Source organism: Thunnus maccoyii, chromosome 8, assembly GCF_910596095.1.
Source record: "Thunnus maccoyii chromosome 8, fThuMac1.1, whole genome shotgun sequence".
In the NCBI taxonomy this organism is placed as follows: domain Eukaryota; kingdom Metazoa; phylum Chordata; class Actinopteri; order Scombriformes; family Scombridae; genus Thunnus; species Thunnus maccoyii.
The window spans coordinates 32,941,024-32,967,164 of record NC_056540.1 but is presented as its reverse complement, the minus strand read 5'-3'; the positions used below and the strand labels follow the sequence as shown (position 1 = coordinate 32,967,164).

Below are 26,141 nucleotides of genomic sequence, written 5' to 3'. Positions count from 1 at the left end.
GAAGAGAAAAGTTGCCGGAGTGTGAAGCACCGCAGGGATTACTCTTCTACCTCTCTACACTTCCCCCCCCTTTTTTTTTTTTTTAGCTGTCAATCAAAGCAGAGCTGAAGGTGAAGAGGGCAGAGGATTCTTCCTCTTCTTCTTCTTCTTCTTCTTCTTTGGGTTTTATCCAACACAAACAACAACAACACTTCTCCAGACATCTAAGCGTCTCTCGTGGGAGTTAAAAAAAAAAAAGCAAACAGCTCAGGGTGCTGACGCCCTTCGGCCCGCGTGCGGAGACAAACGCCGAATCAACATTCACACGACACACAAAATCCGATTTCAAGACGCCCGTCTTCCTCTCCTCCAGGTGTTTACATCCTGGATCACACAGACCACATGTTGGATATATGAAAGCTGCATCGAGCTGTTTTCTTACCTGCAGACTGTCTTCCATCACTGTTTATATCTTTATGAGTCACTGATGGAAAAAAAGTTGCTCAGCTTCTTGTTTTTTCACAGCTGAAATAAAACTAAATACACCAGTCGGCATCTTGAGATTTAAGTGTTACAACTGTTGTTAAATCTGACAACAAAAAGCTGGACTCGGTCTGACTCGGTCAGAACTTTCTTAAAAAGTTTTATTGGTGAAACTTAACACACAGACAATAACACAACATACAGTATAAACACATATACGTACGACCACACATGTATAAAGTGAGACAATAATTACATTACCCAGGCAGACGGAGGGAAGTCAAGCTTTACATGAATGTGTGGTGCGTTTGTGTGTAAAAGTTGAGATGGGAATCCAGGGTGTTAATGTGAGTGTGTGTGACATAACAAAAGAAAGACAAGAAGAAAAATGAGAAATTGAGGATAATGAATGAAGTTAGGAGCATAATAATAATATATTCACAAGAGGGATCTCCTCCAGATATGTTTAAAGACATAAAATACTTCTGCTTTGACTAATATTTTGTGTCTAACATGGCTCAAAAATCCTTATATCATCTTCTTTATGTAAAAATTTAAAACCTCTGAATCTGTAAATATTGTTGATTTCTAAAGTTTGACGTCTCCTCCTTCACAGTAAAGTTCATCCTCAGTGTTTGTGCTCCGGAGGCTTCAGGTTTCCACATCACACTTTTATAAGCTCCATACTGGACCACAATTGGCTCCAAACTAGTTGTGATGTCATAAATCCTGCAGGTACGTCCAGGTGTTAAACTTTAGATTTAAGATGAACTCAGAGAAACTTTTCCTCCTTCAGCAGATGAATGTGAAAACAAACTCTGCACAGAGAAGAAGAAGAAGAAGAAGAGCACATTTATGAGATGAATGGGAAAGAACATATTGACCTCCAGAGGACATCGTTATCCTCTATATCCATCGCCAGTAAACTGCCATAAAATGGAAAAAGTTCAAGTAAAGTATCCTGAGTAAATGTACTCAGTTACTTTCCTTTAGTAAAGAAGGTAAAATGTTAATTTGACTGATTAGTGATCAATCTCAGCCTTCGAGGAGGCCTTATAGGCTAGTTCCAGCTAGCAGAGCGTTTCCATGACGACAGCAGTAAACAAACATGGTGTATGTAGTAGGAAGGTGGGGTCCCCACTGCACCCCACTGATATATTTTTCAAACTTAGTTTTTTGTCATCCTCAAGGTGTCTAGTAAACAGATTTTCATGTTCCCGACTCAAAATATTGTCCCACGGGTGCGTTTGGCGGCCATCTTGGCGGCCATCTTGGCGGTCATCTAGGAGTTCCGACGAATGCAGAGACAGATGACCCCATTTTTCTATATATAATTTTGGCATGAGGAATTGATCGAGATGGTTATTGTAATGATTTTAATAAGTTTGGTACATTAAAACTAGAAAAATAAGGAAAAAAATCTATAATTTACACTCAAAATCTTGCAAAAATAACTCGTCTACAGATGTGTGTTTCTGCAACTACGGGCATTTTACAGCAGTGAGATTTTGGATTTAGGTTCAAATTTGTCAGATGACACTTGATAAATATATACACAATGTTATCACACAACCTGACATAAAAAATATGACTATGAAGAGCTTCTGAATGATGACGACTAAATATACAGCAGCACGATGAAAAAAATAGCATCGCTTAGCATCTCTGTAGCTTGTTCTGTCATGAAAGATTAAACTAGTAGTGGAACATCTTCCTTGTTATTTACTTGACTTATTTGACTCATATTTTGTTATTTTTCCCTACTCGCTGTCAATTTTAGCTGACTCCAGAGTTTGTGTGGACTGTATAGTTTGGTAAACAGTTGTTTTGCAAGATTTTGAGTGTAAATTAGTAGACTAGACTACATCTTTTCCATCTTTACTCTCTTTCCTCAGATAATCTGAGCACACTGCTGCTTTACAGCCAATACATGAAATTCTCTCACCTCAAATACATTTGCATCAATGCATAACTGGACCGGAAGCATCGTCTGATCATCTCTCCTTCACCTTCACTCAGTGAGAAAAGAGAAAACTTTCAAACTTTATTTTTTTTGCAAATGAGGCCTAAAAAGAAAAAAAAAAAAAAGGAGGCTGCTAAAGTAGAAAAGTAGAAAACTCCTGGCTGCCATTGTTCCACCTTCAGCTTGTCACCGTCTCATCACGGCTCATTGTGTGGAAGACAAAACCATCGAGCCCATTGATCAGTAAATCAGATTTCTGTACCGCACGCCGCAAACACAGATCCATTGTTTGTTGGAACAATATGGCAGTGAATGATGAGCTGTGTTACTGATAGCAGCGGCGCCGATAAACAACAGTCTGCATAACAATGGTCTCGCAGCCGCGGCGGGTTGAATGAGGAAAAAACCTCCTCAGTCACACAAAAAACACACACACACACACACAAAAAAAAAAAAACGCTGGAAAGTTTCAGAGCAGAAATTAGCAGTCAAAGTGCAACATTATAATTAACTAAATACTCTGAGGCCATAAAAATTCCTTTCTCAACCTCTGCAAAAATAATTGCAGTATTATTTTCAGCTTTAATTAAGTGGCTAAGGCTTCTTTACAAGTGTAAAATTTTAATCCCTTTTCTAAATCCTATATAATTTAATGTGAGAGAAATCAAATAAATAAGAGGCTCTGGCTCTTCTGTGAGGAGGTTTGATATGGGTGATTAGGTGAGCACGGCGTGAAGAAGCCCATTAGGATTGTATGGTGTCATCACACAGCAGCTCCAGGCAGCGGCCCTAATCCACTCCTCAACCCGCCGCCGCCACCGCTGCCACCGCCACCGCTCGCCATTTTCTCTCCTACTGCAGCAGCAGCAGCGACGGCGGCGCCACGACGACGAGCGGCCATTGATTGATTTTTATCCCCCGTTAAGGAGACGGGAGGCAGATAAATGCCGAGGTAATGAGAGGCAATTATCAGCCATGATAAGCTTTATTATGGAGTGAAAGTGTCCTCGTGTCGGGGAAAAGAAGAAAAGCTGAAAGAGTTTTCAGGATGATAAGTGATTTCAGTGTCACTGTAGAGGTCACGCACACACACACACACACACACACACACACACACACACACACACACACACACTGAACATGTTTTATATATAGTAACATAACTTTACATACTGTGTAGAGATAAGCTGAGAAAACAGGATTTCACACAGCATCTTGTTTATGTTTGTAGACCAGAAGACATTTTTAAACTATTTTCAGTGATTTACAAGCGTAGATGTACTTTCAATAAAAAAAGACATAAAAACAAGGGCAATAAAAATCACTTTACCTGTAAACAGGCTAATATAGTTTTATTTCTTACATTTTTCTATTGTATTTTTGTACATTTTTTACAACCTTTAACTGTCTAATAATATTTTTAGAGATTATCATTAAAGATTTGTACATTTTTTACAGGTGCTTGTGTCATTTTTTTTTTTATAATCTGGGATCCTGGAAGCTTAAGACTTTCTTAAATTCATAAATTAGATTTATAGCTTATAGTTTGTGCTAAAAAAAAATCCATGCCGGTGAGTTAAAAGGTGCTAAACTACTGCAGAAATTACTTTGTTACTTTGTTACTCAGTCCAGCTCCGTCAAACAACAGAACTGTGCAAAAAGTTTAAGGCACTAAAAGTAAAGTGAGGATGCTTTAAAAGTAATGCTATAAATAGTTTCTATTTATCACTTAAATTGATACAAAGTTGAGTAAACAGCAGTCCTCCTTCTGTGCCAAAAATGTATTTAAAAGTTTATCTGAAGCTAAAATGAAGCTTCAGCGTCCAAATGAGTCAAATCAAGTAGATATCTTTCAACGTTACAGTCTTTTTAGAGCCAAAGTCCCTCTTTTTGTTACTATACTTCCACCTGCAGCTCAACAGGGAAACACTGTCCGAGGAAACACAAAGAGGGAATTTGATGCTAAAAAGACTGTAAATGTGTCAGATATCCACTTGATATGACTAACTCAGACTGCTGAAGCTGAATAGAAGCTTCACAGAGACTTTTAAATGACTGTGTGGACACACTGTGGATAGCCAGTATTAGGGATGTGCAGAGACCCCAGTATTTGTATTTGTATCTGTATTTGTTGAGGCAGCAAAATCATTTGTATTTGTATTCAAATAAAAGTGTAAATAGGTTTAAAAAATCCTGTTTTTGTTTTTATTACGCTTTTAATTTGGGAAAATTAAAGTGTTCCAATAAGTGTTCATAAAGTGTTCCCTTGGGAGCGCTTCATTTGTGTCAGTAGCTCAGCTTTATCTCTGGGGAACACCCCCAACTCCAGGAGGAAATGTGCGTCATGTAGCAGGTGGATGTGACTCCCCTCACTGAGACCTGCTGATAGACGTCACAGCGGAGCAGAGGAGAGACACTGAGATAGCGATGTAACCGACCTGCGTGCTGGTATTTGACATCTTTTGTTTTTCTTCCCGAAAACAAATACTTTTAAAAATATTTGTATGAAACAAATATCCGTAAAAAAAAACACTATTTGTGCTTTGCTTTATTTGTATTCAGACACAACGCTAGCCAGTATGAACAGGAGGAATGATTACAGCGAGGAAAACTTCCTTCACCGTTCATATGAACACCTGACTGCTGGTTTAAGACGCTGTCTCCTGTAAATAAACAAATACATAAATAAAAATAACTGGTTGCTGCAAATCTTCAGTAAAGGGATCCAGTCTTTCAGTGGATGAATTCCTTTTAAACTGTTCATCCTGCACCGATTCTGCTTTCATTTCCAGATCATGTTTGATGCCACGAAGGCTGACGAGCTATAAAGGTCTTATTTTATTTTGTTGATGGGTCATGAACTTGTCTTGTTGTGAACTCCTGACGGACGTGTTTGTAACTCTCTCTCTCTCTTTGAGGTGGGAGTTCACTATCTCAGCCGCCTGCAGCCGAACATACAGACTGTTGCGATACTGGTGTTACTGTTGTTATCTGATTCCCTCAGGAGAGATAAAGCTGCTGAGTGATTTATATATGAAAAAAAAAAAAAAATCTTGAGAAGAATCCTTAACATGAGCTCATCAAACTCATGCGGGGAAAACCTCAAACGCACTTTTGATCAGACGGTTAAAAGTTTGATCAGACGTCTCTGATCGTCGTCTGATGAGTCGGAGGGGGGGGGGAAGAGAGAATAACAGAACATTTTGATCCTGCAAATGAAATAAAGGTGGATAGTAAATAAAGACGGTGTTTCTTCATACAATATGAAAGAGGAATCAAAATCATGTCTGTGAAGTTTAGGGATGTTTTTTTTTTTTTAATCTGTTAACTGTGGTTCCAGGTGTTACCCTGAAATGTGAATAAATGAATAAATCAGGTTTCTCTTTGAGGTGGAACACATCATTGACTAGACTAGGAGAAGTAGAAATGGCAGCTTTAATTGGCACATGTGACTGTTTTTGTTCTGGATTGGCAGTCGAGCCTGATGGAGTAGAAACTGTCTGACATGATGATCGGTTGATGTGAAGCCGGCGGCGGCAGCAGCAGCAGCAGCAGCAGTCAAGCCTCTGGGAGCTCGGTCCATTACTGCTGCAGGTTTTCTCTGCTCAGTTCGGGGGGGGGGAGACAAACTGCCGCTGTCAGGTGAACAAAAAAAAAAAAAAAAAAACCTCGACTACATCAATCCTGCTCTCAGAAAGCTTCACTGAGTTTATGGTTCTGACTTCTGGTTTATAAAGCTCTTAATGGTCTGGCTGCTCCTGTGTAGGTCTGACGAGAAGTAGAGAAGCACCTCGGCTCAGCTCTGTTTAATCTGCTGCGACCGCGTTTAGCATCTAGAAGATGTTCGGCTGGTCACGCGCGCTCACATTTAACCCTTTTAAATCTTCCCTTTCAATTAGAACAAACTGACAGTATCACATACTGTCACATATCTGCAGGGGTTAACGTGGGATTCGGCAGGTGAGGGGAACCCTGAGATCCGGTGTAGCGGTGCGACGGTGACGAATGACTCACCTCAGATTGATTTGTACTGTGACCATTGATGGACTCGTCTTCTTTGTGGACAGGCTGTGATCAGCTGACCTTCTTCTAAACACACATTTCTTGGTGTATTTTTCTGGATCCCACTGGTCCGAAGGAGGCCCAACCAAAGAAATGAACATCAGTGCTGAGACCTTGTTGATTTGTAGTGATGTTATTATATTATATTGTTCATTTCAGAGAATCTTCTTTCACAGTCAGAGCTGCTAAGAGACAAAACACAAGTGCATATTTCCTTGTAAAGCAGCATCAGGTTCATTGATCCAGATCTCCTGATGATATCACAGAGTTATAGACGTATCCATTCAGTGACTGTAAAGAAAATACTCACAACCCAGTGAGATTACTGGCACCTATCAGTACAGATCAGCTGTGGATGAATCATGATGCTGAACCGAAACCTTCTACTGACCCGGTGTGTTATCCTCATCCTCATCCTGGAGCCGTCAGACCTGCAGGATTAGAGGCCCTGAGGGAAGGTCACTGCTGAGGGTCAGAGGTGATGATGAGGAGGCTGAGCAGGTATTTGTTGTTCCCTGTAGCTCCAGCTGCAGCTTCATCCTGCTGTCTGTGACTTTTACCAAGAAAACATATAAACACAGATTCACAAACTTATCTATCAGTCCTGCTGCTCCTCATGTTGCCTCGTAGCTCTTCAGCAGCTGAACGGATCTGAACTGCTCAGACTGAGAGAGGCAGAACTAAAGAATCTGGATTTACTGAAACTGCAGCTTGTTATCAGAACACAGTATAAAAGGTCAATAACTTAAATCTCAGCGAGCACCTGTTTTCCAAAAAAAGGAAATAAAAAAACTTCTGGCTTGTGTCAGTATCAGTTTCTGTCAGCTCAGACAACAAGCTGCAGAATTCCCACACAAGTCATTTATATAACTCACACTTCAAATATTACTGAGTTATATATCGTGCATCCGTCTACTGTTTATCAGAGAAAAAGCCTGGCGAATCAGTTTCAGTCTGAGACAATAATGTTACTGTCAGTCACAAATACAGGAGACAGAGCAGTGCGGTCATCTGTTGTTATTACCAATTACCTTTACCAATGTTATCATGTGGGAAATATATTTATAATGTTATATTATGAATATTACAAAACTTCAGAGATAAAACAACATTGTTCATCTGGTTCCAGCTGAATAAATGTCAGGAACAAACTGACTGAAGGTCAGCAGATGAATATCAGCTCCAACAAAGAAAAGTTTTGCAAGTTTCATTCACCACAAACGTAACCAGACACGAATATCTCATATTCTGGCTACAGTTTTCAGTGAAGTTAAGTCATAAGAGCGGAAACACAGACAGCACCAGTCTGCCATCACAACCCACATAGTGGTCGGAGGGGGGATTACCATTACCCAAAAATGAACTTGCTTGAAATTATCATGTATCAAACTGCCAATCAGATTTATTTACTGATTAAGTAAAAGGTGCCAGAACACCTTTCTGGTTGGTTCTGGCCCACTTTAACTCCCGCATATCTGCTTGTTTCAGATCTTCATTGAAGCAGTATGCTAACACTGATTTCATCATTTAATACAAATTTTCCCCAAATCAAAACATTTCTTACAACTTTTGTACCTGTTTGTTCACAGTTGACCATTTAGTAACTCGCTCTGTCAAACTGCAACTGTCCAATCATAGCTCAGGTCAATAACTTAGTACAAGTACCTCGAGATTGTACCTAAGTATAGTACTTGAGTAAATGTATAGGGATGTTCCACCTCTGGGATTAAATAGTGTTTGTCAAATGTTGCGACTAACCAGCTTACTACCCATAATAGAAACCCAACAAAGGAACAGTTAGCGTAACATTAGCATCACATCCTCCAGATTAAACAACAAGATATGTCGTGTGTGTTTCTGATTTAACAGCAGGACAGCAACATTTGTGTCTGTGCCTTCAATAACCGTCACTAATCATAGTTTTCTGATCTTACACGGCTGAGGTCAAAGCTGCAGTGTGTAGAATTTAGCAGCATCTAGCAGAACAGATTTAGCAGAAATGGAATATAATATTCATAAGTATGTTTTAATTAGTGTATAATCACCTGAAAATAAGAATCATTGTGTTTTTGTTACCTTAGAATGAGTCTTTATATCTACAGAGCGAGCAGGTTCTCTTCCGCCACGTTGCACCGCCAGCTCATCGTTTATCTGTCCGGCTGCAACTTTACTGTTTTGGTTCAGTCTCAGTGTTCTCATAGCGTCATTTAAGGCCTCAGCAGGCAGCTGTTTTTAGAGAAAAAGCTCTAGCTTTGGTTAGATTAGACTCAAAAATGACCTGGTTAGGTTTAAGGAAACAATATTGACTGTTGGTAGAAAACAGGAAACAATCTGCAGCCACTTGTGTTAAAGTTTTGTTTGGTTATAAAGTTATAACGACCTCAAAGTTTCCTTCTTTGCTCCTGACAGACATAATTCCCACAGTTTCTAGAGGCTTCTCGTCGTTTGAACATAAACAAATTGCATATTTGCTGAGACGACTGATACTGTCATTTTCTTGAGAAGACAGTCTCATCAATTTCAACTCCATTATTTCTTACAGTTACAGGTTATGCAAGAAAAAGCCTCATTCAAGGCTGGAACCTACACTGTGCTGGTGTAACAGTTCCAGCTCAGCTACTAACGTTGTTTCTGTATGTGGAGCGGAGCAGGTGGACCTGAAGGCTCTGGTGCAGGGTTAGGGTAAGTAAAACTGATCTGATCAGAACTGAACAAACAGAACAGAACAAAAGATCCAATGAGACTGAACTGAAAACCAGGACTTAAATACAAACTGAACTAATGAAACAACAAGGAACAAGTGGCAGGACATGAGGGCAGGCTGGGAGCTGATTGGCTGAGGAAGACATGGAGCAAAAAAACAAGAAAACAAGGCAAAAGCTGCTCTGGGCTGAAGACAAAAAAAGAACTTCATCCATCAGTAAAATAAAAGCCTACATATAATCGTGTACAATCATCTTAATATATATAAACTGTCATAAATCAAACTGTCTCAGAATTACATAAATATAACTTAAAGTGCACAAATCACACTGAGTAAACACAACAAATAAACCCTAACCCTTAACCCTTAACCTTAACCCTTAACCCTAACCCTTAACCCTTAACCCTTAACCCTAACCCTTAACCCTTAACCCTAACCCTTAACCCTAACCCTAAACTCTAATGCCCTAACCCTAACCCTTAACCCTAACCCTTAACCCTAACCCTAACCCTTAACCCTAACCCTTAACCCTAACCCTAACCCTTAACCCTAACCCTTAACCCTAACCCTTAACCCTTAACCCTAACCCTTAACCCTTAACCTTAACCCTTAACCCTAACCCTTAACCCTTAACCCTTAACCCTAACCCTTAACCCTTAACCCTAACCCTTAACCCTAACCCTAAACTCTAATGCCCTAACCCTAACCCTTAACCCTAACCCTTAACCCTAACCCTAACCCTTAACCCTAACCCTTAACCCTAACCCTAACCCTTAACCCTAACCCTTAACCCTAACCCTTAACCCTTAACCCTAACCCTTAACCCTTAACCCTAACCCTAACCCTTAACCCTAACCCTAAACTCTAATGCCCTAACCCTAACCCTTAACCCTAACCCTAAACTCTAATGCCCTAACCCTAACCCTTAACCCTAACCCTTAACCCTTAACCCTAACCTTTAACCTTAACCCTAAACTCTAATGCCCTAACCCTAACCCTTAACCCTTAACCCTAACCCTAACCCTTAACCCTAACCCTAACCAGCATCACATTGCCAACCTTTACCATAAAGACTAAAACATAAATTGCTGTTGACATAAACATGAACCAATAAATCTGTGGAGCAGAGTTGTCTGCATATTAAAGTTGCATGTAACAACATAAAGAAAGACAACTGTTGCTTTGAGTTTCAGTTCACATGTGCACAAGCAAACAACAGTATCTCAAATGGTCCTTAAATATAAACTGCAACCTCTTATCTGTCCTTCTCCCACTCAGTCCAGTCTAAACAAACAGGGGAAAAAGTCTGAGGGCGTCTGGTGGACTGGTGGAAGGACACAGAGCCAGACTGGGACAGAAACCATAACAGTTTCTAAAACCTCAAATCCCTTTAACATGTCTTCTACTTAGGGATACTTAAGTTTTAGCTCTTAAGCTTCAGCGCCTTGTAATGATGCAAAAAAGACTGTGACCATCAAATAGATATTTAAGACTTCATGCAGCATTTTTTTTTCTCAAATAGGTGACCCAGAAACATTAAAAAGTGAGCTGATTTACATTAATGGCTACAGCTTATTAAATCTGTCAGCAGCAGCATTTGGCTGTAAGAATCTGCTCATGGCTGGATAAAAATGAGAAGCTGCCAGTGTTGGAAAGTTACTAAGTACAGTTTTAAGGTACTTGTATATTACTTGAATATTCCCATTTAATGCTATTTCTACTGTACTCATTATTTGACAGTTACTAGTTATAATATAATATAATAAATAGTTATAAACTATGACAGTTGAAGTCAGCATCACCTCGACCAACTTACACATGAAAGCATCAGTAATATTAATTCAATAATAGTTTTTTTCTGTGTAAAAAGTACTTGTACTTTTACAAAATACAGGGCTTTTAATTATAACAGAGTATTTTTACAGTTTGGTGTTTTCACTTTGACTCACAGTAAGTCAGAGATCTGAAAACGTTCAAACTGCTTTTGTCTACTTTTAAAATCAAGGACTCATTGTTTCAAAATTATTATGAATTTCAACAGGTAAATTTGCAACTTTATGCTAATTTTATTTATTTCCCAGTGAGGTTCAGTTTTTAGGTGCCAACTAATTCAACTGGTGAAACCTCTGTGTGGGAGGCACAAAAAAAGTGTTTTTATCACTTTTTTTTCCCCCAAACAGCTAACAAGCAGAGATCAAAGGATCCAGCTCTCCTGTCAGCTCATATTTATACAGTTTGGAACAGACGACTGCACAGGTTTGAATAAGTTTTTCAGGTGATGTTTGTACCTTTTTTCTGTGAGTCTTAACAAACTGATGAAGCTACTATTTTGTGTTTCACCTGAATTCACCAAACGGGCTGCGTGCCGTGATCTCGCTTATTCTCTATACATCTGGACGTGTTTATTTGAATCTTTTTTTTGTGTTGTTTTAAACTCCTGTGTAAGGTGCTTTTAAAAATTGCATTTGAGCGAAATTGAACTTTACAAATAAACTCGAAATTGAACTTGAATACCTCATATCTGCAAAAATGACTTTTTTTTATTGTTGTTTTTCTAGAAGCGGGAACAGAGCTGTTATTTTCTCTGATATGTATTTTGGAAATGATACAGGGGAAAAATGATTGGGTGTCAGAAAACTGATTCAACAGCGAAACAACAACAACTGAGTCTTTCACTTCATGGATAAAAAAGAAAGAGAAAGAGAGAGAGAGAGAGAGAGAGAGGTGTGTGTTTGTGTGTTTCTGCTCTGATTTTGTGTTTTTTTTTGTTTTGATGCTTTATAGGTTTTCATCCACTGCTGATCCTGACTTAAGGTGATAAACATGGAAATAAAAGCCCGCCTTTGTATGTTTTCATTTCCTGTTTAGAAGCTGCACAGGTTCTTTTCTGTCACTCACACAGCTGAAAACCTCAAGGTCACATCACACGACTAGAAGAGTGCAGATCTCCACCAGGTCTGTACAGCAGAGTTTCCTCTAGGTTGACTGCTTTAGGGGGGCAGAGGCCGTGTGTGTGTGTGTGTGTGTGTGTGTGTGTTTGTGGGACATTTACTACCAGATTGACAACTTTCTGCTAACCTTTTCCTCGCATTCACTTCACACACACACACATTACTCATTGCCCTAAAAGAGCTACGCTACTCTTATAACAGGACCTTTCACATAGATGTGTCCTATGAAGGATGACTCAAAACAGTTCCATGGTAACGGTAACGTAGGGTGTTATCATGTTTACACAGTGTGTGAGTGAAAATCACTAGTAGCACATTGATATTAATGATCGTGTGAAATTCGTATCGTGCCTAACTTTAGCGGATCATATTGGATATGGAATGAATCTGCAGGTTCAAGATGAGACCAAACTTTTCTATATATGTCAGTTTTTGAGTCACAGCAAAGGCCAAAACGTGGCGCTTAACGCATATCGTAAAACGGCGAGGACTGTTGAAAATGCGAAAGTCTAAGCTTTACTAAAGGCTCATCAGGAGTCGTGTTATAAAATGTATAAAACGTATGCTCGAGGACCACGAGACGTCCTCGAGTCATAAATATGGACAAAAAATATTAGGCTGACGGGTCCAGTAGTATGTGAGATTAGCTGCGGACAGATACACACATGCACACACACGAGCAAACGCATGACCCCCTCCAGGCTTACGCCTGGCGGGGATAATAATAGCCGCTGAAAGACTGCCTGACATCCCACTAATGGCTAGAAAGCATTTATTACCCACAACTAGAATTTTAATAAACTTCTAATGGGAGGAGTTTGAAAGAAAAGAAGTAAAATCATACACGCTGAGATCTTTTCAAAGGTTTTTTTTTTTTTTTTTTTTCATTTCAAATTGCCGCATCAATCATCATAATGAATTAAAAAGCTGTAATTAAAAGCAGCAGCGGATAAAAAGTCAGCTCTGATTCTGTCAAAGACAAAACAACGTGGAGGATGTGGGAGAGCACGGGACACACACACACACACACACACACACACACACACACACACACTGTACACCTAAACACACACCTTCACACCTGTCTTACCCGTCGTATCTTTGACTGACTGCTGCCATCTTCTTATTAAAGCATCTCGCAAATTTTCAGTAGATGTGTGACGACTGATTACAGACAGTTTCACTTCTGCTTGTTCTTATAAAAGTTAAGAGTAACAGTCATGTGGCCAAAAAGTATGTAGACATCTGCTGGTCTACAGCTAACGGTGAGCAGGTAGTGTACGGCGGCCTTTTAGAGCCTTTTCTCTGAAAACAGCTGCCTGCTTTTGTTTTTTTGTTTTTTTATTCTTTTTTGCATTGTTGATGATACTCAGGTTAAAGATAACAGCTAAAAAGTATCCTCAAGAGTTTCTGATCCATGTAGAAGACACAGAAAGAGTTTTGAGATTTAGAAACTTAGCATGAGTAAGTGATGAGTTGTAGCATCACTGTCACAGAGACTGTTCCAGACCTGAATGAGGCTTTTTTTTTTTTTTTTAACATAACCTGTAACTAAAAGATGTTGCAATTAGCAATTGATGAGAGTGTCCACCCAAGACAAACCACAATATGTTTTTGATCAAGTAACAAAAAGATTTTATGAAAAAATGTAGGAATTATGACTCCTGTGTGTCAGGAACAAAGGAGGAAACAGTGACGTTGCAACAACAACAACAAACTGAGGGACTGTAACACAGAGACGACCTTCATGTCTCGTTTCTTACAGACAGTCTAAGTTGGTTTCTTTAAACTCTGATCATAGTCGTTTCCTGATATAAACCATCCTAAAACTAAACTAGTGTGCAGCCGGACAGATAAACAACGAGCTGAAACTCACATTAAAGCTCCGTAAAGCCGCGAGGAGCTGAAGAGACACTGACGATTCTCTGTAGGTTCATCACACCAACATTACACACATTGTTATAAAAAACATACATTATAGCCGCTTTAACTCATCAAATCCTAATATAAATGAGCAAGACACTTTATGAAATACCCCTTTGCACCACAGAAACATCACATTAATAAACCCAACATCTAGAGACAGACAGACAGTCAGTCAGACAGTCAGACAGTCGGTTCACATCCAGCGTCCAGCTGAGCGGCAGCCGTTCTGTCTTCCAGCTCCTCTCACATTATTTTATGGCACTCAGCTCGGCGGGGAGCAGAAAGCCTCAGAGCCAAACTGTACCCACTACTGGATGAATTTCCAGCTCTGAAAATATTACATTTCCTGTGTGCAGAGATGGAAATCAGTATTCTAACCCAAAGCAAAAATACGATTAATTGCTCCCTGCCTGAGTCCAGGCATGAGGGTAATAAGCTCCACTGGAGGAGTTTCTTCTTTTCAAGCTATTCAGCTCTTGCTGCTTATGTGCAAATACATTTTTTTAATGTATGCACTACATTAGAAATATCCACAGAAAATTGAATTTGGATAGTTACATGTGTAAGTACCAAACTCATTTCAGATGAGGCTGAATGAGACCAAAAAAGAAAAAGAAAAAAAAACCGTCTGCGGCTCTTTGATACGGTGAACAAATAGCAGCGGTGAAAGCTCCCATTTTTCTCTTTCAAATGCCAAAGTCAGGGAATCTTTTCATTAGTTTTTGGCTCAGACACATGCTGAAATAAATGCACCTTTTTTTTATTGTAATGTGTGTTAAATATTTCAGAGTCTTCTGGACCCTTTCACAGAGAGTGAGAGAGAGGGAGACAGAAGAGGAGGGCAAGGAGAACCGGGGCTGTTATAACGTTGGCGTCGAAAAAGAAAAAAAAAGAAAATGCTGAGGCGAGAGGTTGATCCGCTCTGCTGAATATTTTTCTCATTGTGTTATCAGAAAGTAGATAATATGTCGGTGTGTTTTGCTGTCAGTGCTGCGTGTTCAGTACTGATTCTGAAACTCCAGGCCTCCTGAAGACAGATTACAGTGAAAGAAATCCTCCTGCTGCTGCTGCTGTTGGCTTTTTGTCTGTTTTTACTTCTGACAATCCAAACTGTCGGGACCAGCTGCTGTTTTATTGATTGTTTCTGTGATGGTTAAAGGAACGTAACGGTACGAACATACGAATGATTCAGCTGGAAGCTTTACCGCTTGTTTCAAGGGGATGATGCTTTAACCCTTTTGGAGACTGTCTTTTCATCTGTGGATACACTGTGTGTGTTTTATTGACAGTAATATAACTTTATTTATATATCGTGTAGAGACAAGCTTAAAAAAAGCCGTGTAAAGTGCTGATGTATGTCTGTAGACCATAAAACATTTTTTTAAAGGCATTTCTACAGTTATCTTATTTTGTTTTTGCTGTGTTTGTGTGTCTCAGTAGTGAAACAATATTTTTTACAACCTTGAACTGTTCTATAATCACGTTTTGAGTGATTATAACTAAAGATTTGTACATTTTTTACAGACGTTGTAAAAAATGTGTCATTTTTTGTATATTTTGGGTTCCTAGTAGCTTTATATTTTATTAAATTGATAAAAATGATCAGTTATACTGACTGAGCTGAAGAAGGACACCATGAACATGTGCAAGGACAGTTTGAATGAACCCAGACTGGATCTGATGCTGAAAGGCAGTTTGGAAAATGATGAAACTACAGAGATGAACTTTGTGTTGTTTGCTGTTGTTCTTATAACTGCACAATTCAATATTAATGATCCTTTTTCATTATTAATTAGATAATGATTACCTGGCTCCTGTTAGATCAACTCTAAATATTAAAATTTACTGATTTAATTGCAGAATATTGGGTATATTTATATTAAATATATAAATAATATTTATTATTTGGGTGTGATGGATGTAGTGGGTATAACAGGTAAACCAATATAGCAAAGTGTACCCACCTGACCAAGTTTGATTGGGTCTAATAGATATACTGATCAAAGCAGGTAAATGTAGTATGATGGGTACACTGGGTGTACTGGTTACCAGAGTACAAGAAGAAGAGTCTCCAACCTCCTCTGATCATCAATCAATGATGATGCAGTAAAGGATGGAGCTCTTTGTCAAGATGGAAGTTTATTATCAACATTAAGTTTAAAGGTTCATTGTTAACATTTGAAACAGTGCCTTTAATTTTTCATAAGATTATTTATCATAAACTATTTTTTTTTTTTGGAATATTTTTTAGATTAGATTATTTTATTTTATTTTGAACATGTTAAAATAACTAATAAAATATATTGGCAACGAAACAAACAAAACAAAAATAACAGCAAACCTTCAGGAAGCCTCGCAAATAACAACCTTTAAATGTTGGAAAAGGGTGCAGGATGAAGTAGAGAACTTTTCTAGTCCGACCCCTTTTTTATTTATTTATTTATTTTTTAAACTTACTTTATCAATCGAGTCATAGCCAAAAAAAACATTCAAAACAACACAAGAGAATAAATATAACTTGCATAGAAACAATAACAACAAACAAAAACAACACAAGAGAATAAATATAACTTAGTTACTAACAACACAAGTCAAAAAGACACTAAATCATATTATTCCAGTCAAGCTTTATGTTCATTCATTCTATATCTGTTCAATATGTTATTTTTAATGATTTGTTTAAAATTACTTAATGTTTCTTCACTACAGTTGTCCCATAGATTAACTCCCTTTGTTGTGATACAGTGAAGTTTTGCATTAGTCCTCACTAACTGATTTTTTTACTCTGTACATGATTTGAATAGTTTTGAAATCAACCAGGTCCTTAAATTTCAGTGCATTTAATGAAACTATAACTGACACCAAACCTTCTCCCTCGCCAGGGTGTAATACTGGATATAACTGGTAAAATGGGTGTTGATATATTAGTTTAACTTAGTATAGGTATAATGGGTAAATAGTTACAGTGGCTTACACTGCAGTAGGTATAATGGATAAACCAATTACAGTTAATAAAGTTAATGTCATGGTACAAAATGTGTACACTGGGTATATTAGAGTAACGAGTATAATGTGTAGAATTGTTATACAGTAATTGGTTAATTGGTTGATGTGTATATAAAGTGAGTAAAGTGGGTACAGTGCTTACATGGAGTTAAGCAGGTATGTTTATAACATGTACATTGGGTAAAGTGGGTGTGAGTACACTGGATATAATAGGCAACGGTGTTAGGCGGGTACACTTGGTATACTGGTCTAAATGGGTTTAATATGTATAACTGTACAATTAGTAAAGTGGGTAAACCTGCCATAATGGTTAAAATGAGTATACTGGGTATAAGAGTACACTCTAATAGTCTGTAATAATGTATAAATAAATGTAATGTACTAATATGTTGATAAGATGAAGTGGGTTCATTAAATATAATGTGCAGTGGGTATACTGGGTATACTGGTCTAAATGGGTTTAATATGTATAACTGTACAATTAGTAAAGTGGGTAAACCTGCCATAATGGTTAAAATGAGTATACTGGGTACAAGAGTACACTCTAATAGTCTGTAATAATGTATAAATAAATGTAATGTACTAATATGTTGATAAGATGAAGTGGATTCATTAAATATAATGTGCAGTGGGTATACTGGGTATACTGGTCTAAATGGGTTTAATATGTATAACTGTACAATTAGTAAAGTGGGTAAACCTGCCATAATGGTTAAAATGAGTATACTGGGTACAAGAGTACACTCTAATAGTCTGTAATAATGTGTAAATAAATGTAATGTAGCAATATGTTGGTATGATGAAGTGGGTTCATTAAATATAATGTGCAGTGGGTATACTGGGTATACTGGGTAAAATCAGTATGATGGTGTGAGGAGTATACTCAGTAAAATGGTTAAAGTGGGTTCACTTGGTATAATGAATACAATGACACAGAAAAACACTACACTGTAACCTGGGTGGCCCCATTAGTAGGATTTTATATTGTGTGTTTCAGAGTTGTATATTTCATATTTCAGGCGGCTGCCAGTCTGCATATTTATAAAAGGGAAAGGTCTTTTTCTGTGTGTTTATGTGTGTTTGTTTGTGTGTGATGAGCTGGAAGCATCTGGATATCAGCCATCGGGCTGGCGCTCAGCGCAGCACTGGATTATTCACACATTCGACCTCCAACCCAGAACAACAACAAACAGCTCATCGCTCGCTCGCTCCACCCGACCGACGCTCGGCAGATTGGACGATTACGGGTCGCGACACCGAGAGGTTTGGCGGTAACGTTCATCTCACATCTCCTCCGAGGTCAGAAATAGACTCCACCATCTCAGTGATTCCTCCCGTACCGAGAATATTTGACATTTCCCTCTCACTTTCAATCTCTTTCTTTTTTTAAGATTTTTTTTTTTTATTATTACGTGGTGCAGAATGACAGGTGAGAGAGAGAGAAAGAGGAGAGTGATCTCACTGCCTGAAAGAAGAAGAAGAAGAAGAAAAATAACAGTCTGTCTCGAAGTTTCTCTTTGTTTACTGTGAGGATTATCTGTCTCCTTTTATACTACAAGAATACATGCAGGGACATGCAGGGACAAAGAGGGAACAGGACATGCTTCGTGATATAGAAATGTGGCTCCAAAAGTTTGGAGTTTGAGTTTATGGCTCATGTAGAAGGTTTCATCATGTATTATGTTTTAGAAAAAGCACCAGAGACAAGAGTTTCCAGCTGAGATAAGAAGCATTCACGTCCAAAATCACCTCCAATCTGCCAAAAACTCTTTGAAAGCAAACCTTCATACAACCAATTCAAATGAATCCTGTAAGAAAATAAGTTAGTGATGATAAATTACAATGTTTCACAGTAAGTGAGATTTATAAAAGTGAATTAAATGTATGCACAGTTTTATAAATCCGCCAAAAAGAGTGTTTATGCATATTTCTGTCTTCTGACTCCAGGGTTAGGGTTAGATAAAGGTGCAATAAACTCTGTGTTGGTCCACAACTTAAAAAAAACGTCCACATCAATATTCTATATCCCAAATGCACACAGCCTTAATGGATATGTTGGAAAAACATCACACATTTTATAGTTATTCTACAAAACAAGTGTGGTTCTGTATGTATTTTGTATGTATTAATGCTAAAATATGAACAGTTTGTTTTTTTCTTCTATATGATGCTCAGACCCCCCAACGTTTATGACATGAGACCTTTGGACAGAAATCAATTAATTTAAAAGTCTAACTGAAATTAAACCTTTTTTATTGTGCACTACAGCAACATATCTGCTCTGTAAATCATGTGCCCTGTGTTCTCCTTGGAGGAAAAAAATCAGAAACAACAAGGGAGAAATAGTTTTACATTATTTCAGCTAATTAATGTTCCATCATCCACTTATATAGCTGGAGTCCTTCTTTCCATACAGCAAATCAAATCTTTTCATAAAGTGTCGTTCTATCATCAGCAGAACAGACGGTCACACTGAGCCTGATTGCATCCTGCTCCACAACACAAGAACCACAGACTCTGATCAACAACAACCCACATTAGCTTTTCCTGCTAAAGTCTCCTTCTGATCTAACTTACAAACATGAACACACATCTTGCCTTGTAGCTTGTTGAACGAGCCACCAAATAAATATTCTCTGGGGAAAACTGCACCGCTAACATCAGTTAGCAGGCTAGATGGCTAATTAGCTGCTCGGCTGCAGCACATTAAACAGCAGTAAACATACCTGCAAATGTCCCTTCAGACCTGTTAGATGCTGGTTTAGTTGTTGCTCTTCAAAATCCCCGTTAGCAACACATTGTCTGTTCATGACTTGTAGCTACAGCAGTTTGTTTACTTTATCTCCGTTCATACGGTGTAAATTACAGTTGACAGCCTGCTAACTGCTGTCAATCAAACACAGACACCGACATCCCCCCCCCGCCCCCCTCAGGATGGTCATGTCTAATGTAAGTGACATCCAGCACGTTCTTCTCATAGTCTCCACACTGTCAATATGAGAGGAAGATAAATGAGTGTAATAAATGCTTCAGGTAATGAAAAATATAACGTTAACAACTAAAAAGGGGTGGCTCAGTTTTCTATGTTGACAATACTAATATGTCACATCTGTAGGAGGAAATGGAACAAAGGCACAACACCTCAAAATATAGATATCAGTCTTTAATTATTTTTTTTATCCTTTGAAGACAGACGATGTAATATCAGCTGTTTAAAGTCAAGTAGAGAAGACTGATACTTACAGCTGACGCTGTGTGTTGCAGGCGTGGTGGAGGCGTCACAGGTGACCATGACCTCAACGAGGACCTACGTACTGAAAGAAATAAACATCTCGTAATAAATATAAAAGTTGCCTTTCATTCTCAACAGTCATATTCAAGATAATAATCTCGCACAGCGCTGTCAATAGCAGCACACTTAAGTTACAGATAAAGACTTCTATCAGTGTCAAAACCATAAATATAAGTATGTTTGCAATAGCATATTTATGTGTGGGCACCTATTATCTTTAATGTAATAATTATGGCTATGAAAGGCAGTATAAGTAAAATATTTATTATAAGGATACTAAATTAAACCATCACATGCAACTTAGCTTACCTGTAACTGAAGTTATGAGGAAATCTACATTCAGATTAATTGATTTGCTTTAAATTGTTTGTTAGATATGTGTTAAATAAACGTTACTCTGATTCACTGTATGTAGTGTTGAAAATTACCACATTTTCTGTGTGTGTGAAGCAGAGGTAAAGTAGGATTTCTGCAGCGTCTGTAAACTCCATCAGCTGAGCTTAAACACAAACTTCAACAGGCGAACGACGGCGTCGAAGGGCGGAGATCAAAGCGACAAAAGCGTTATACCTGGAAGTGCTCTGAAAACATCGACATCAAATGAGAAGCGGGAAGACGTCTGAGAGGTAAAAACACACCTCAAAGTACATCCAACACACACACACACACACACACACACACACACACGCCTTCTTGACCCTCTCGGTGTGTTCGTGCGTCAGTGAGCAGGTTCACATCCATTTGCTTTCAGTTTGAAAGGAACAGTTTAACACAACATGACTTCAGTTCAGCACTTTCACTGCAGCACAACAAAGATCAGACGGTTAAACGGAAGAGGAAAAAAAAACATGATTTTCTTGAAACTGGTGATTCAGACAGTCACCACTTTGTTTCACCAGTTTATTATAATCCATCACTCAGCTGGTGTGTACATTTCTTTGTACTAACTAGTTTCAAACTGGTGATTCACTAAATCAGGCTGCATCATTAAAACCTTAAAGGACGAGTTCAGAATTTTTCAGGCTTGTCTTATAAAGCAGCAGTCAGGTGTTCAATTCAGTCCAAACATCCCTGCTAATGTGAGGCAACATCACTTTCTGATGATAAAAGGAGTTTGGATAATGACTTTGAATAGAAGTTAGAACATTTCTGATATGAGAATTATGAAGTTTGTTTGTAACTGGAATTTTGAAATTACATTATTAACATGTAAACTATTACTGTTGACTGAATAAACAGTTTTACAGACTAAACAATATTAGAGCCGTTAAAACTCCAAGATTTGCAATTCTATATATTATAACATTATTCTTTAGAGGCTTGTTTTTCAGCAGGTGAGCCAACTGTCAATCACAGCTGTCAATCAACACACGCATGGCAAGACATAAAAGCTACTATAAGCTTTCAAATCTTATTAACGGAGCAATAATTTACACTTATTAGAGGGTCTGAATTTAGAGATTGAGACCATAAAGACTCGTTTAAAACAATGACTGACTCAGTGTTTCTAGAGAGAAGTCGAGGCTTTTTGAATGGGAGTCAGCTGGAGCAGCTAACAGCCATCGGTGGCACTTAAAGGCACTTCAACCTCAACACGTGGGAGCTGCTGCTCGACACGTTCTCTGGTTTTGGGGCTGAAAGGAGGAAGACGTCTCCTGCGGGGCCCCTGAAGCAGCTGGATGGTAACACGGTCTTAGAATCAGCAGCTACAGACGTTATATTTTAGCTACGAGACATTTGTAGGTTCAAATATAAGTGCAGGTTGTAGTACTCACAGTAATAATACTCATACTCACAGTAATAAAAAACTCTGCTGCCCCCCCCCCACCACCACCACCTCGTCTTTCATTGTCTCCATCCTCCCGTCCCCTCTTCCTCTTTCTCTCTCTGTTCACGGCCTTATCTGCTCTCTACCAGGTTATTAGTTCCTTTGCCATCGCCATGGCAACAAAGCGCTGCGCCTGCCTTACCGCCATCCATTATGTTTCAGAACAGAGAGCGAGAGAGAGGGAGATGTAGTGGAGAGGAGGATCAAAGCTGCTCGGTCACTACCGCGACGGGCGAGGATGAAACCAACAGTGAGTCTCTTTCTCTCTCTGTGTGTGTGTGTGTGTGTGTGTGTGTGTGTGTGTGTGTGTATGTGTGTGTGTGTGTATGTGTGTGTGTGTGTGATGGAACAAAGCAAGCTTGAAATTTGGAGTGTGTTTGTGTGTGTTTGTGTGTGTGTGTGTGTGTGTGTGTGTGTGATGGAACAAAGCAAGCTTGAAATTTGGAGTGTGTGTGTGTGTTTTGTGTGTGTGTGTGTGTGTGTGTATAACAATGTGGTCGCTGTGTGTTTGTGTCTAAATCCTGCAGCAGTTGTGACTCATTAAGGCCTAAATTTACACCTAAAGCCTCAATTATATCCAGATACACCATGCGGCCAAAAGTTTGTGGACGCCCCGGCCTGTTTATCCTGGTGATTTAGACCAACCTGATGCCTTTTGACATATACAACATTTTTCTAGAGCAATGTGACGCTGATATGATGAGTCGCAGATGATTCCAAATATTAAAACTTTGTTAAGATTGATTGATTTTTTTTTGCAGTCTACACTGTGTGTTTACATCCATGAATGGCTCACAGTGGGAGTGGAAATCAGACTCGAATGACAACACAGAACCATGCATACACAGACCTTTATAAATCTGATGAAACGAAAGCAATAACGCACGTGTTTTTAGTCCTGAACATAGACAGTTTCACGTATCTGACCCCTGAATGGTTACTCAAGAGTCTGTTTATTTCCTTTTTTAAATAGTGGAGAGTTTTACCTCTTCAGGACTCAAATGAAACAATCTGAGACAGGAACCTGTAACGAGGGGTCATGAGTACCTTCATACTGGCAACCAGTGCTCTTCAAATTTGATGTCAATAGTTTCTATTTGTCCCATTCCCTTCTGTTTCCAATAAAAATCTATTTTCATTGGTTTTATTTGGTTTACTTGTATGTCTGCTGGTCCTAGAAAATATCTGAACAGGTTGAAATTATCTCACGGCACTGGTTTTAAGAAAATAAGTCTTTTTAAGCTAAGAAGACAATAATTAGTTGATAAATAGACATTTTAGCAGCAAGAGACAGAAGTTTTCACATGACAACAGCAACATGGAGGTTCGTACAGGACATGATGTGTGTTTATTGGTGACTGTGAGATGTTAAACTATAAACCATGTTCTTCACCCGTTGAGACTTTTAACACCGTTCTGCATGTGTAAGAAACAAGTTCCTCATGTTATGGACAATCACATCAAACTTATACTGGTGCTTGATGGAGAACCACATACAGACGTCTTCTTTATTCACACAGCAAAGTAAAATACTAAAACATTAACTGTCTTTTGAGACAATAAGATTTGTATCACACCTACAGACATGTTCAGTGTCTCGTGTGAATTAAGGATCAGCAGCTGCGAGTTTATTTAACTTCATGTTAGCCGTTAAAATGCTCAATAATTGACTTTTATCTGAAATAAAAACTACAAACAGAGCAAACACAACTTTTTCCTGAGATATGTGATACTGTTGATGATCCTGCGCTCTATGTTAGACTGTAATGTTCTTCACTGTGGGGTCATATAGATTTTATGATTATGTGTGTGGGCTCCAAACATCCTCTGAACTGCAGGATGTTTTTAATGCATCAGCCAAAAACTGCCTCCTCCTCCTCCTCCTCTTCATCGTCCTCATCAGGCTGCATCATACTGTAGAGGCTCTGTGACACTTCATTTTCTGGGTCCACAATTTCCACAAAGTCATTATTAAAAATAGGAGCAAAATGAAGTTCCCATTTACAGAAATGATTGTGGAATTATAGAGCCAGAAAATGAAGCGTGCCTACATGCTGGGACCTGAATAAACACTTCTTCCTCATCAGATTTGACCCGATGGTCTTCAAATGAATGTTGAATTCAGGTGCAGCTTGTTCTCGGCGTGCTGTTACTCAGCTGAGTGTTTGTGTTCAGAGCTGCAGTGGAGGGTAGATACGCACAAACACCATTTTACAACATCTTATACTCTTATTCACAAGCGCATATTTAACATCTGTTTGTGCTCTAAAACTCTGCTTCTGATCACAGTTTCTTGGTTGAGATGGACAGTAGACGTTCAAAACCCAGGAATTAGACTGGGATACACACAGTGGTGGAAAGTAACTCATTACATTTACTGAAGTACTTGTACTTACACATGCTTTCATTCCAGTAAATGTTCAAATGATCCAATATTTCACCAAAAAAATCAAAGATTAGAGAAAAAAGTCCAAAAACTGAAAACAGATTTGTGTATCAGAACTTTGTTTTTTCTTCTTTCCTCTCCCATTAATCATCTCACCACCCCTCAGATTTATCTGCTGACCCTTTGGAGGGGCCCCGACCCCTAGGTTGGGAACCACTGGACTAAACTAGCTAACTGTATATAAAGTAGTGTAAACTAGCTCCACCTCCAGCAGCTACAACAGTAACATGCTGCTCTAACACTGATGCTTCACTATTAATAATCTAATGATGTCATATATAATAATATATCAGTCAGAGGGACCAAACCACTACTTTTACTGCAATACTTTAACTACATCAAGCTCATAATACTTATGTACTTTTACTGCAATACTTTAACTACATCGAGCTCATAATACTTATGTACTTTTACTGCAATACTTTAACTACATCAAGCTCATAATACTTATGTACTTTTACTGCAATACTTTAACTACATCAAGCTCATAATACTTATGTACTTTTACTGCAATACTTTAACTACATCAAGCTCATAATACTTATGTACTTTTACTGCAATACTTTAACTACATCAAGCTCAGAATACTTATGTACTTTTACTGCAATACTTTAACTACATCAAGCTCATAATACTTATGTACTTTTACTGCAGTACTTTAACTACATCAAGCTCATAATACTTATGTACTTTTACTGCAATACTTTAACTACATCAAGCTCATAATACTTATGTACTTTTACTGCAATACTTTAACTACATCACAAAACCAACATTTAAATCCAGTGTTTCCACAGTGGGCGTAGCACGCAGCTCGAACAGAGAAGAAGAGAGCAGTGGAGCCATGTTTGTAGTTCTGCTTCTGAGAAGCTGGGCACAGTTTCTGGAAATACTAGATTTAAAGTTTTTGGTTTTGCTGCAGGACAAAGATGTTCTCATTTCAGGCAGACAGTCATGAGAATCCCTTTGAATATATACCTGAGTGTACCTGCCCAGGTCACGTATGAGGCTTCATCACAACAAGACCACCGTCTTTCCCAGATGTTCCCCTAAAAACAACAAAAACATCAGTATGCAGTAAACCCTTTAAGGTGAAAGGATTGACTCAGGCTACAGGCAGATACACCGCAGACAGCAGTAAAAACTAATTGAAATTGACTTTTTATCTTTGAGTCAAAAGTATTAAGTTATGTATATGATGCAGCTTTAAAAACCCTGTTTTTTTTACCACTGCAGCCCTGAAAGTATCCGTGTTGTGACCGAGGTGGATCCCGTCTCCCCCGTGCCTCATGTCGCACGACACCACTCGACTGCGAACCGGAAGAATCCCTGAAATGAGAGGAGGTTCAGAAAAGTTCAGCTGGGGGGGGAAACCAGATTAGTAAGCAACATTAAGAAAATATCAAGCATGTGAAACGTGTCAAAGAGGAAAGTGGGGGGGAAAAATCTGGAAAGCTACTTAGAGCGGAGCTGCGGCACTTAGGCCCAATTAGAATGCATA

General features: G+C 38.6%; 2 long non-coding RNA genes across 3 annotated transcripts; one reads left to right on the top strand and one right to left on the bottom strand.

Annotated features, from left to right (window-relative positions):
* Positions 1-635: 635 nt before the first annotated feature.
* On the bottom strand, positions 636-20,392 carry LOC121901299. 2 transcript variants are annotated; one of them, XR_006097234.1, is made up of 4 exons: positions 20,318-20,392; positions 6,798-7,040; positions 6,440-6,672; positions 636-2,471 (listed from the first exon to the last, which is right to left on the bottom strand). It is a non-coding gene; the product is annotated as an uncharacterized LOC121901299 (long non-coding RNA). The 2 variants fall into 2 exon arrangements; XR_006097233.1 differs by having other exon boundaries at positions 6,440-7,040.
* A 516-nt stretch (positions 20,393-20,908) lies between these two features.
* LOC121901300 lies at positions 20,909-23,634 on the top strand. Its single transcript, XR_006097235.1, has 4 exons — positions 20,909-20,992; positions 21,869-22,048; positions 22,357-22,444; positions 23,168-23,634. It is a non-coding gene; the product is annotated as an uncharacterized LOC121901300 (long non-coding RNA).
* The last annotated feature ends 2,507 nt before the right edge of the window (positions 23,635-26,141 follow it).